Source organism: Vombatus ursinus, unplaced genomic scaffold (genome assembly GCF_900497805.2).
Source record: "Vombatus ursinus unplaced genomic scaffold, bare-nosed wombat genome assembly UNPS02014820.1, whole genome shotgun sequence".
NCBI lineage: Eukaryota > Metazoa > Chordata > Mammalia > Diprotodontia > Vombatidae > Vombatus > Vombatus ursinus.
In genome coordinates, this window is record NW_020954598.1 from 10,575,658 (window position 1) to 10,590,725 (window position 15,068).

Here is a 15,068-nt window from a genome sequence, read left to right on the forward strand (position 1 = left end):
ATTAAAGAAAGGCAGGCTGGAGCCAGACTGTGAGGGGCTCTCAAAGCCAAGGTTAAGAGCTTTTATTTTGTCATAGAGGTAATAGGAAGTCATTAAAGATTTTTGAATAGGAAGAAGAGATATGATGAGATCTATGCTTTAAGAAGATTAATTTCATGCCTGTGTAGAAGAGAAAATGAAGAGGACAATAAATTGAGAAGTAAAAGGAATCTTAAAGGCCAGATAGTCTAACCACCTCATTTTATAAAAACGAAAATTGAAGTCCAAAGAGAGATTGTGACTTTCACAAGATTACATAGTTAGGAATCCAACCAATTCTTCAAGGCCCAGATGAAACTTCACCTCCTTTGGGAAGTCTTTCTTGACCACTGTCCACAATGATTTCTCCCCCTTATAACCCTCTACAACTCAAATTATCTGCACAATTTTATCTTGTATTTCAAATTTTTAATTTAGCATTTTAAATTTAAATTTTTAAATTGTTTTCCTACACCCGCATTTTATATCTCAAAGACTTACATCCTAAGGAGCAGATTCACACTTTTTTGTACCCGCTTTACCTAACAAGTGATCAAAAAATATTTATTTGAATTTTTTAAAATGACATTTGCCTTATCCCTGCTTTCCTCATAACATCTAATATATTATTAAAATAATATTAAATGATAACAATTTGAGAGGCAGTGTAACCTAGTGGATAAAGAGCTGACCTAAGAATTAGGAAAACTGAGATAGAGTCCTGCCTCAAATTCATATTTATTGCGTGACTCTAGGCAAGTCACTTAACTTCAAAGTACCTAAAAACTCTCTAAAATTACAAATTGCAGAGTAGGTATTAACATTGGTAAGAGGGAGTTTCCTCAGCTGAAGTTCCCTATATAAAGAAATGGAGACAGGTCCAATCCCCAGCAACTTACATTTGTGTACTGACTTCTAGTGACAAAGTATTTGCACACATGATCTCTACAGCCCTATAGGACATATCTTATTATTATTTGCATTTTATTAATGAGGAAACTAAAGCTCGGAGAAATTAAGTGACTTGCCCAAGGTCATATAGGCATTAAATAGAAGAGGTATACTTAAATTCAAAACTTTTGACTTGAATGAATTCTGTTGACATGTTCACTAAATCATGGGCTTTCAGTATTCACTAAAATATAGTTCCCTGTTCAGTGCACCCTACTTTTTTATTGTTTCTGGGGACTTGGTGTTTTCATTCAGTGCAGTTTTATGCCACTTGGCTATGAATATTATACTTATCTCTAGAATATGTGATAATGCTCTGGGATCTCTGAGGGAAATAATTTATTATTATGTTTTGGATTGAATTGTTATTATATTTTATTGTAAATTCTACAGTGAAGCAATTGATTCCTATCTTTTTGTCAAGACAATGACTACTTCTTATGCATATTATCTTGGCTCTATATTCTTTACTAATGGTTCTGTGATTTCATTAATTTGTCTACTTGGTCTCTCTGTGCAAATCTCAACCTTTCCATCCCTTCCTTTCCTTTTCCATGTACTTCTATACACAAAGTCTTATCTCCTCACCATGCCATCCACTCTCAAATAAATATACTCATCCCCTCCTACAGAACCTTGGACTTTGCCCCTGGGTTCTCCAGTTCTGATAAGGGAATTTTCACCTTAGCTTGCTAGGACATGCCATTCAACAGCTATTGCCTCACCATTCCTCTGCATAGGTCTGTATCCCCTCATTCCCTTCCATCCCCTACATTCCAGCACCCCTTTATGTGCTCTCCTCCCATTATAATGTAAGGTCTTTGAGGGCAGGGACCTATCTGGTTTGCTTATTATTTGTATTCCTAATACTTATCATGGTGCCTGGCATATAGTGAGTGATTGATAAATGCTCACTCTAAGCATCCATCAACCCCCATGTGCTGGATACCTCCTTCTGGTTCTTTTAGTATTTCATGATAGTGTACACAGCCTTCATAATGGCCAACTGATATTCCTCATTCTGGCTCTATGGCTAGCTCACCTTCTATCCCAGTTTTACATGTCATGAATGCCTCTCTGTTGCCAACACGATGCAATCCACTTACACCCTCTCACTTGCAATTTTGATTCTTATGAAATGGATATGGTCCTTGATTCACAACCTTATAACCCCTCTAAGAAAATACTAATATTAAAAATGATGGAATTAGTGGTGTAGTAGCTTAGAATCACGGAAAACTCTACTGCTTTGCAATGCATTCCTCTCCAACTCTTTTAAGTCAGGGCCTTGTTCATGATCCATCTGAAGTTTCTGTCCAGTTGATAGACTCACTCAATAGATGCCTTGTCTAAGTGTATGTTATAATCTGAATACTATGCATTTTTCATTCAAGTTGTTTTTCCAGTGAGGATAGCTGGGCCTATCACTTTTGATACTATGCATCTCATCAAGGAGATACCAAAGACTAAATGGGAGTCCACGTAATCAGCAAAATAATGCATTTGGACCAGAGCCTCTGGAAAACCTTGGTATTCACAGGGAAACTTTGCTCTACTTGGCCTCTGGTATTGGAACCTGTTAATCACCTTTAGAGAACATATAAATCTGTGTTATGACACTCTTAAAATTGATGTTCAGAAGATGACTGAGCAACAGAATGTCTATGGTCCCATCTTTCATAAAGTCTTGTATGAGTTTCACACATATTGTACCTTCTGAAAAGAAGACAGAAGAGCCAGGGATTCATCTGAGGAATCTAAATCTTCTACTTTCATCTAGTCATTCAAACACCTTCAACCAATGGATACAATTTTGCAGAATGAAGCACTATAAAGTGCTCCCTGTTAAGAAAAAAATATTTCATATATACATGTGTACATATAACATACACATATGCATACAATATGCATATATAATAAATATATTGTGACACATAAATATGTCTACATAGCATATAAATATGTACATTGTATACATATTTATGTACATATCTATCCCCATGCCCTTAAGCACTGCATCGAGGCATCAGGTAAACATGTCCATCATCAGATCTCTTATTGAAATTTTTTCACAGAAATACAGGGCATTGGATACAAACTGCTTGTCTAAAAAAGTTATCTGTTTTTAATAAGGAAGATAAGATTATACTAAGAATAGACTGGTTGGATATTTGATAAAAAGGATTCTTTTTCAGGTAAGGTTAGGTTCCATGATTACTAAGATCCTTTTCAATTCTGCAGTTCTATGATATGTAGATTCGGCTTTGTTGATGATAGAATTGGGGAAAATAAACATTTTTTTTTAAATTGGAGACCTGAGAATTATTCATAATAATCATTTAGAACTTCTCTTTAATGAGTCATGGTTTAAAACTCAGTCACTCCTCACTCCCACTTCCCAGAGTTAAGTGGGTCAGAGTGGTGTCTGAAAAGGTGGAAAGCCCAAATAATACCGAAATACAAATCACTTTAATTAGCCGGCATGTTTTTTTGGCCTCTAAAAATGTCGCTTCTTTCTAAGCTTGTGTCAGCTCGGTAGCCTTCACAAGATAATACAGTGCATTGTTAGATCTGCCAGACAACTGAAGGACAGAGCTTATATCAGAATGTTTCATGCAACCAGGTTTTCAACCCTTATGGTTTATAAAAAAGATATTTTTTTTTTGTTGAACAAGTAATTAAGTATTTCCAAGTGAAGCATTTTTAGAGAACATAATCGGGTTATTTTTAGTGTGTGGAGTTAAATTCAAATATACCTAATCCTGGTCAAGCAGTGACACCCAGTGGTGAGACAGCTTCATCCGTGTAAATATTCCCCTAAAATATGTCTTTCACCCTTAACATATTTGACAAGCCCTTTGTGAAAGCTCATCCGCTTGGCAGATAAATGGACTAATCTACAAATTCTTGGACACACTCAGAGAATCATTTAGAACTATTCAAAACCTTGAGAGCCATTAACTCCAAATTAAGTTAAACAGCATAAGAATAGTAATTATGGTTTTAAAAAACCTGATATTTATACAAGACTTTACAATTTACAAAGCACATTATATACTTTTATGGGAAGGAAGTGGAGTTATATCCTCATTTTCACAGCTAAAGATACTGAAGCACAGAACAGTTCAGTGACTTGATCATGCACTTAGTAAAAGTGTCAGAACTATTTCTGATTCTCCTAACTCTAAATCCAACGTTCTGGTACCTGAATGAAGATTCTTGATGCTTTCCTCTGATTATCAATGTTATGAAACAAAATTTTTCCATCTCAATGTTTCTGAAGTATTTTTTTTTCTGAAGGTTGGTTTTTTTAAACAATTTGCTTAGTTCAAGTCAGAAGTGCTTAAATTTACATTACTAATAGACCTCTTGAAAAGAATAGACCTTGAAAAGAACTAAACTCCAGCAAAGTCACAAAAATTCAGTTTCCATAGAGAGGGAGTCATTAACTTATATCTAGTTTTCATAATCTAGTGAACTGTTCTGCACAACAAAATTCAGTTTGTAAACCTTCCTGTGTTTTTTTTTTAATTTTTGTTTTCTAAGTTATTTTTTTCAGTTAAAAAATCAATTTTCTCTTCCACTCTCCTTTAACATTAAAAAGGAGAAGGAGGAGGGGAGAAAGGGAGCAGAAGGATGAGGAAAAGGAGGAGAAAACAAAATCTTTGCAACAAAGATGACAGTCAAAAAAAAATAAATTTGTATTGGCCATGTCCAAAAAAAATGTATGTCTCATTCTATACCCTGAGTTAATCACCTCCCTATCAAGAGGTTCCATTGCATTCCCCTTACTCTGCACAAGAACAATGCAAATGTGATGACTCATATTTTTTTATCTAAGAACATTTACAGAAGCAAGTTTTTCACATTGGAAATCTTAGCTAAAGTTTAGAGAAAAACAAAAAGAAATAAGATTGGGAGCAGGAAATTAATACAATAAATGAATCAAAAATATTTATTAATTACTTTCTGTATATAATCTAATGAGATAAATGTATATAAAGCTCTTTGCAAACCTTAAAGCATTATGTAAATACAAGCTATTATTAGTGTTTATAATAATAAATTATTAATAATAATAATAAACATAATGCTAAATTAGGCTCTATGAGAGAGACAATGAACTATATGAAAGAGTTCCTGCCTTCAAGAAGCTTACAATTTAGCTATAATATATATATGTGTATACAAAAGATGATCCATTTAACAAATATTTAAGTTTCTGCTATATACAAGGTATGGGTGACACAAAAAGATTAATAAAAACATATAATCATAAGACTTAGAACTAGAAATTAAGTTCATTTTTTAACCCAAATTTCATCTTATATTTACTCCCATTAAATTACACCATAGGGGCAACTAAGTGGCACAGTGGTTAGTGCACCAGCCCTAGAATCAGGAGGACCTGAGTTCAAATCTGGCCTTGAACACTTACTAGCTGTGTGATCCTGGGAAAGTCACTTAACCTCAATTGTCTCCCCCCAAAAAAAATAAATAAAAGATTAAATTTCACCATATTACAATAAACCCAAATTTCTAGCCTGTCAAGACCCTGCCCGTGTAATACGTGTTAGTTTTCTCCTCTAAGTTTAGCATCATCCACAAATTTGATCAGCATCCCATCTATATAAGCTTATCTTTATCTAAGTCACTGATAAAAAATGTGAAATAGCAAAGGCCCAAGAATAAATCCCCGAAACATTCCACTAGTGATATCCTTCTGAGCTGACATTGAAAGATTAATGATTCCTGTTTAAATCTGTCCATTCAACATACATCAGACTCCTGTTGTCTAGCCCATATCTTGCTGTCTTGTCTTTCATTCTACAGGCTAACCAACCCTCCAATCAATCTTCATATGATATGGATTCAAGGCCCTTTCTGGTTTCTCTTCTCTAGTTACTCTCCAGTTTAAGAGTCTCCTTTCTAAAAAATGGGGACCAAAGTTGAACACAACACCTCAGATGTGGTCTGACCAAGGCAGCAGCACACATAACACGACTAACTTATAAATTTATACTTTTCATTATCTAGTTAATTATTCTACACAACAAAATTCAACTCGTAAGTCTTCCATTAAATTTTCCAGAGGATTTAAGGAGTTAGATGTGGCACATATATACCGATACTGGAAACTATAGACCTGTCAAGACTGCTCAAGATCCCATGAGCTCTTTTGTTTGCTGTACCACATTTTTGACATGTGTTGAATCTGGAGTACAACAAAACTCAGTTGTTGTGGGAGTTTTGGTTTTGGTTTTGGTTTTGTTTCAAACAAACAGTTGTTTAACCATCACCAGCACCACTCATGTTTCTCCCCTCTGGGAACCAAATTTCCCTTATGTTAGTATACCTTCTTATTATACAATGCTACCTTTTTGTAGTAGCAAGGAACTGGCAACTAAGGGAGCTATCCATCAATTGGGGAATGGCCAAACAAATCATGGTATATGGATTAATGGAATATTACTTTGCCATAAGAAATGATGAAAGAGATGGTTTCAGAAAAACCTGAGAAGACTTGTATGAAGTGAAGTAGAGCAAAGTGAGCAGAACGAGGAAAACAATTTGTACAATAAAAAACAGACAACTTTAAAGACTTAAGGACTCTGATCAATGCAGTGACCAACCATGATTGTAAAAGACTAAAGATGAAACATGCTTACAGATAAGTGATGGACTCAGGGTGCAGAATGATGCATATATTTTTTGGACGTGAACAATATAAGAATTTGTTTTGCTTGACTATGCATATTTGTTACAAGGGTTTTCTTTTTTCGTTTCAGTGATGTGAGGCAAGAGGAGGAGAAAATCAATTTTTTTCATGAAAAAATTTAATCTAAAAATATACAATGCTGCCCCACTACAAATTCTTTTGAATAAGGTATATCTATCCATGTTCCAATCATTACTCTCATCCTCAATGATGTCTTTGAGGACCAATTTGCCTCCTTCTGTTAGGATGTATAGTTAATTTTGTCGCTTATATATTAAACATATTAGGTCATGAATCTTATGACTGTTTTTTAAATTTTGTCTCTATGGATGTCTCAACTGTTGGATTTCTCCCTACATTGTATCTACCCTCCATGGTTTCTAGTTTAGTAGATACGCACTGGCAAATTTATGGGAAGGGGGAGTTGTTTGCTTCTTCTTCCTCCTTTTTTTCTATTGAGAACCCTTTTGATTAGTTTTTTAGACACCAGACAAGTACATTCTTACCTCCTTTCACTAGTTTGCACTTGTTCCCTGGCAAGAAGTTTGTCATTATTATATTTAAATCATGGTACTAAAATCGATTTCCCATTCTCAGACATAATCTTCTTAACCATCTGTTCATTCCCCATATCTGCTTGTCTCTTCTGTCTCCATTGCTTTTCATGTGCAAACATGAGAAAAACACAACCAGTGCCTCTTCAGTGTATTCCACAAGACTTTATAATATTCAGCAAAATTTTCTAGGTTCCTTCTGAAAGTATCATTTGGTTCCATGAATCACCAGAATTGGATTGTAGTTATTTCTTTTGACAAGTTATTAGTTTCTCATCCTTCCTTGGATGATGTTGCCTGTAAAGTTTTAGGATATAGGGTCATGCCGATCTTTTTCCTGAACCTTTGAAATCTGTTCTCCCCAAAGCTAAGGTGACTTTACTCTGCTCTATCACAGATTCTAAAATAGAATCATCACATCCACCCACAAGTCCCATTATCTCTAATTCAGTAACCATTTCTCTCCAATTAGTCCAAAATGCAAATTCTCTCACTTGCTTCTTCCACATTTGAAGGATAAAATTTTCAAGTCATGAAACCATTAGTTATTCTGCTTTTGGCAGTAAAAAGAGTTGTGGCAGATGTCTTAGTCATATATCACTCCTATAACAAGCTTCTGTGATGTTTCCTCAAATCTTCATTTCTTTCTTCTGCTGAAGTGATTCACAATATAATCTGATGACAGTATCATTTACGTTTCTCTCTCTCATGATCTTTTCCCAAATGTTCTCCACCATGCTTCCCCTTTCTGTGGCCTGGATTCTGTCACATTGGTATATCCTTCTTAATATAGAATGCTCCTCAGCCCCCATTTTTGAATAAGCTACAAGCTTTCAAAGACATATTTCAGCTGTGAGTACCATCATTTCAAGTCTTGGTGATTTTCATAAACTCAAATATGTATCTTTACCTTGGAATCTATATTTCACTCTCATCATTAGTTTTTACATTGTCCTAGAAATGCTAGTTACAGAAATAAGACAATTAAAGAATAAATTAAAGGAATAAGCATTGTAAGAAGCAGCAGGAAGTAATAGAGAACCAGCCATGGAGTCAGGAAAACTTGAATTCAAGACCACCTCTGGCCACGTCACTCTGGGGAAGTCATTTAACTCATGAATTGCATTGAAGAAGAAGTTTTCCTTACTAGGAATTAGGTCCCTACACTAATAAAAAATAAGCATTAATCAAAACAAATAACATGAACAAAAAAGCCCCAAGAGCAGCAACAACAAAAAAGAGTTTATACTGACTGTGCCTTTCAAATCATTATACCCCAGTAAAGCCCTGCTAATCCTGTAGGGCATTTACATTTATTTCCCCTTTAGTGATTTTCCATTTTAAAGCTCACCCAGGCCTTACCTGAAGTTCATCACCGATTTCCATATCAAAGGTCTCTGGCTGGCCTGGCCTGGCCTCTGTAGGAATAACCAGGATTTTACTAGGTTGATTTAAATATTAAAGCCATTTATGAGTCTCTCCTTTGCATTGTAGAGAATCAAAAATACATTTTCTAGCTTTGAATATTATTTATCCTCTATGAAAGTCTTTCTGGAATACTTCATCGCTTTGTGTATATAACCCTGGATTCTCAAAGGCTGTGTGAGACAAAGTCAGTTCGATCAGGTTCCACCTTGCTAGAAAGGTTTCAAGTATGGTTCCAGCAACACACTGTGTTTGCCTTCTGGGAAACAGCCCAACCTAATCGCCAGCAGGTTGGCCACCAGATAATGAATTATTTAGCCATCAAATAAAGAACATTTTTAAATAATCCTCAGTCCCAATGAGTCCCTTTTGTTTTAGCAGTAACAGAATAGTGCAAAAGGGGACAAATGGTACAATGAAAGGCAGTTGTTATGTTGTCTTTAATATTAATTTAGCCGTAGACATTCTAAATGTGAGCTTGTTCAATAACCAATGAGTTGGATACAACTAGAAGAAATTAATCATATCAATATTGACATTATAACTATAAACAAAGCCATATGTTGCTGTGGAAAGAGCACTGGATTTTGGATTCATAGTTTCTCAGTTCAAATCTAGCTCTACCTTTTAGTAATTGTGTAACCTTGGATAAGGCACTCAGACTCTCTGGTCTTCAGTATCCTCATCTGTAAAATAAGAGAGGTGGGTTAGATAACCACTAAGATCCCTTGCTGTTCCAAATCTCTGACCCTATGACATAAGAGAGCTGCAGCTAAAGGGCAGCACAGCGCATAGCTTCTTAAAGAAAGACATCATGTATCCCCAAAACAAGAAACTTCATTTAATTAAATGATGCTCTCAACTGGCAGTGCTCATGATGATCTTTAGCAAAAAGGTAACCATGAAAAGCTGCAACTTGTGTGTCCTCATCTGTTGCACAAGATAAAAAGGTATGGAAATTCTATAAAGAAAAAAGCCATACAGATTGTCGAAGTAGGGATGCACAGGAGGAGAATGGCACAGTTCTTATAAACCTATAATAAAAAACTGCAAGCTGCTCCCTGAAGCAAAGATTCATTGTTTTAACTTAAATATGCTTCTGAAAGCAGCTGTAAGTAGCACCTTTGGTGCTCAGAATAAGTAGTATCAAACATTCCTCAGTCAAACAGTTATAAATACGCCCTGGAAGAAATTCTGTTATTCGTGATATGAAAATAGCAAGAAGTGAAGTAAAGCTCAGTTGTGAAAGATGGAAAATCCTAAGACACAAAGCTCTATAGGGAAGATTCCAGGAAACCAATGCAACCAAAAGTAGGGGCAACTCCAACATAAGACAATGGGAAGGAGTCTCTGTGACACCATAAGGCCGCTGCTCAGAAATAGGGCAAGGTTAAGCCAACGTGGAGTTAACCTGAGCTACAGCAGCCAGCGGAAAAAAAGGCCTCATAAGACACATTTTTCCCTAATTTATGGCATAGTCAAATAGGCAGCCAATCAAACTGTCCTCTCAACTTTTGTATCTCAGACAAGCAGGGCTAATAGGAGATGAGCTGGGTTCAGAATGCAGCAAGAGTACTGGGCAAATTTTCCTAGAGCTCAACATTTTTCATAAAGCTCCTAAAATTTTCCTTTGATCTCTCACTAGTCCTCTTTGTTTCTCATCTTACATTATATTTATCTGTATAAATGCTGTATTCCCCAGTGGCAAGTTAGATTCTTAAAGACAAAGATTGTTCCATTGCTGTCTTTGTGTTCTTAGTTCTTTGCATAAATTAAGTACTTAATTGTCATTTGTTGAATTGAAAAGTCAGAGGAGATCAGATTTTATTTCCTTTTGGACTGGAGCAGAATGCTTTCATTGGTACCAAAAGGGTCATTGACCTAAAAGCCTTCCTCTTTCACATCACTTGTGGCCTGGTGAGTCCATATATGTGACTGCAAATCGTTGAATTATGATCCTATGATAAATAACATTACAAGGGAGTAGAATAGTATGGTAAAGGTGATGAATTTGAAATTAGATAACTGGGTTCAAATTCTGGCTTGGCTATTTATTACCTGTGTGACCTCACACAAGACCTTCAACTCTCTGGCCCTCAGTCTTCTCTTCTGTATTAAGAGGGGGCTGAACAAGATGAAGATTCTTAGCAGTTTGAAACCTATGATGCTAAATAGCCCAAAGAGATTTAAAAAACAAGGCCACCAGCACATTGGTGGATCCTTAATAGAGAATTTATTAATTTATTAACACATGGCTAAACATCACACAGTATAAGGAAGCATCTAAAGGTTGTGGCCTGCCATCAGTGTAGGGGAGTATCCACACCTGTGAAAACATAAATCCATCAAAGTTCTATTTGCTTTTTTTTTCTAAATTATGCTATTTGATATTATAATGATGATCAACTGTGAAAGACTTGGTCTGATTAAGACAATGATCCAAGACAATTCCAAAGGATCCGTGATGAAAATGTTATCACCTTCAGGGAGAGAACTAAGGAACTCTGAGTATAGAATGAAGCACACTTTTTTTTCACTTTATTTTTCTTGGTTTTTTGTGTGTGTTTCCTTTTGGCTAATATGGAAATATGTTTTGTGTGACTTCACTTCTATAATCTACATCATTATGCTTGCCTTCTCAGGGGGTGAGGAAGAAATGGGAAGAAAGAAAAGAATACAGAACTCAAAAATTTTTTTGAATGAATGTTAAAAATTTTTAATGTAATTGGAAAATATTTAACAAAATCAATGAGAATAATTTTTTTAAATAAATTAGAAATTATAATTTAAAAACTTTGAATGTTTGCACTTTTAATGTATTGATCCCTGTATCCTATTCTGTGTTTGTACAGCAAGCTCTAACTCAAGAATGTGAGCAAAAAAAAATCTCTCTTACAGAATCGTAGAATGGCAGAGCTAAAAAGAACATTGAAGATTATCTGGCTAGCCCAGCTCCCCTCATTATATAGTCTTCTATGATTAGTTTTCTTCTTCCAAGTCATTAGGATCATGAGCACCAAGTAAACGTCTAAGGACGATGAAGAAGAATTTCAGCATGGAATGGATGGAATGGCAGGTGTTCCCAACCAGGATAAGAATACAATGTGCACCCTTCTTTTCCTGGTTATTTCTTTTAAATATCACGCACCAGTTGAAAGCACAGAACATATTTCTCTCCATTTGCTAAACAGTATATAATCATCTACCTCTCTATTAGTCTCAATAGCCTGACTTGTCTTTTTTTTCCCATATTCCAGTACTTAATGGAGTATAGTTTGTCTCCTCTAAGATTAATCACCCCCTTACTCTTGCCTACTCTTTGTGGCACCTTTTTGACAGATTTCACCAAGGCGTGGCAAACAGCCAGTGCAATATTTAGTGTCATTTTTTTATCCATCTGTCTCTTTCATCCTTATGATGTACTCAGGATGACCTTTTACTGTCCAAGATGGCAGCAGGCTATTCGAGATGAAAATCTACAAAAGTCATTTTCTATAAATGATGGAGAATGTTGAAGGTTTTTGTTGTTGTTGTTGTTGTTCTTTAACTTTGCTATTTACAACTTCAGCTCTTCAGGATAATTATGGAACCAGGCTTCTCCCCTCTACATACTTTACTAATTTCATAGAAACAGATGTCCATGCTGAAAAAAAAAAAAAGTATTTAATTCCTGCTATTATGAAGGCCATTTGCAAATTTTTTTTAAAAAAATCCATGTGTTGAATGTACTTTGTGAATTTTCATTTTCTCTACGTTGTACTGATGCAAGGCCACCATTTAAGTTCCTTAAAATCTTCCCCAGGAAACTTTTCTGGTAATATCCTGCTGGGCTAGGTAAAACTTTCTTTGAAGCTCTAAATTGGAACAAAAACAAAGTAGAATCTTCTTATAATTTTATCACCACATGTACCTTATTCTCCACTGAACAATCGCTACTGCATTGATTGCCTACAGTATTTACAAACAGTGCCCTATAACATGCTTTGGCATAGTCCAAAAAAGAGGTATGTGGTAGAAAAGCATCTGCCCAATTTTGATGAAACTGCTTGGTAATAGATACTTAATTCTCCTTTTCTTTCATTATATTCATGTTTTTCCCCTCTCATTTAATTATTTTGTTAGCAAAGTATATACGAGGGAAAGACAACAGGCTTGATTTTTTCTTAGTTTGATTTAAACGTTAGGAAATAGTTTCTGTTAGTTGTTAAAAAATAGTTTGTGTTTTTGTTGTTTGGGGCTTTTTTTTTTTTAATTCTGAAAAGAGAATAAAAGGTATCCTCTTCTTCATTTAAAGGAGCCTTCTAGTAGAGTTGTCTTACAAAGTTCTTTTCTGCCAAAATTTTTGTTTTTCATCGTGGACAATATGTAATGGTGATGGACCTAGTATAAAACAAATAACTCCAGAGTCAGAGAAGCATAAAGTGCTAGTGGGAAGCATTAACATCTAGTGCAATCTTCTCATTTTTGCATATAGGGAAACCGAGGCTTCTGGCAGCATATAATTAAAAATCTCAATAAATCTGGGGTCAGTTTGAATCCCAACTTTGCTACTTACTACCTCTGTGACTTTGGACAAGTCACAACTTCTCTCAGCTTCAGTGCACTCAAACATAAAATGAAGCTAATTAGATGAGCTGTAAGGCATCTTCTAGCTTCAAATTTTATGATGCAGTAAGAACAAATGTCATCAAAGCAAACTCATAGAACTAGGAGACTTTCAAGGCTTAGATATCCAATACAATGTTGTAAAATTCTAGTACCACTAGAGACCTTGGATGTTCTTAGATCATAATGTATCTTGCAGACTCATAGAGTCAGGATGAACTAGGCTACATCATGGTTGAACCTTTTGTTATTTCTAGTTAAATCTTACAGTTTGTCTTCCCACCTGGTCCGTAAACTCTTCAAGGAGAGGGACTGCCTTGTTTTTCTTTTAGATTTTGTTAAAGCACCTCATATGGCACTGTTTGTGGATACTGTAGGCAGTCAAGTAGTGATTGTTCAGTGAATTATTCAGTGGAGAATATGGTATATGCAGTGATCAACATACCACAAGATTTCACTTTGTCTTCATTCCTCTTAAGATCTGCCAAGATACAGATTTACCTGGCCCAGCAAAACATTATCAGAAGAGTTTCCAGGGAAAGATTTTAAGTGATATTTTTATAGCATGACCTTGTACCAGTACACTATATTCAGGCTGCTAAAAATGTATTAGTTTAAAATTACATGCATTTAAGCCATCTCACCAATGACTCACTCTTTACTTTAAAGGAATGGGGGGGAGGACCTTGACTAAAAAGCAAAATAAGAAAGAAAGGGCTGAGAGAAGTCACCATCAAAGGCTATAATAGGGAGCATAATAATGGGATTGAAATTGATTGGATCAGGGTGGGGAGGAACCTTGATGAAAAAGAAGTCAGGAAGGAGTTGAACAGAAAAACAGAGACTCAAAAAGAAGAGGTGGAAGAATCCCATTCAGAATGTGGGAGGAAGAGATTAATCTCACCAGTAAGACAGAAAGATAGGAAAACAAGAGTGTGTCATGAGTCAGACAAACCAACCACTACATATAACATTGTTTCTGTGAGGAAATGTATTTTGCTAGACATAGTATGAAAGGAGTACGGTAAATGAAGGCCAAGAGTTTGTCCTGAGCCCAGACAGAAGGCCAGGGATCTATTCCAAAGATGAGGGCAATATCCAACAGTGCATTAAGTATTAATGGTTTCTTGTTGCAATTTTTCTAGGAAGGATGGTGAATATTTAAAGTCATTTTCCCTACTCTCATTTTCAGAGGAAAATGATGAGCTGTTGTGATGTAGTCAAGGTTTGTTCCCTGCAGTATTTTTCTTGCTGCAGTCAAGGTCCTTGGATCATAAAGTGTGACTCTAAACCTGCCAGCCTGTCTCTCATAAGCTTACAGTAAACCATTGATGTGATGCATCTCTATGTAATATAAATGGCAGGATGCAGTATGTAAAATCAACACCAACACTACTCCATAGCCTTTCTTTGTTAAGTAGTTGGGTCTCTGGGAGCCATGAGCATCACAGAAATGCCCTCTGGGCAAAATAGTCAGTTACTTGTTAATGTTTACAAGTTGCTGATAGGCAGCAAAACTGGCCTCAGTCAAGAAGACCTGAGTTCAAGTCCCACTTCTAAGATATATTTGCTGTCTGAACCTTGGCAAGTCATTTAACCTCTAAGTACTCTAGTCAACTCTGCAAGACTCTAAGTTACAAAGAAGATGCCTGCATTAGTAGAGGGAGTTTCCTCAAGTCTCTATCCCTTTCCTACAATTCACTAGATAGTGACTAATATCTGCCAGATGGAATTTAGCTGAGATAAACCTAGGTTTTTAATTTAGCCTGAACTTCTGCCTTCCTCAGTTTTTCAGT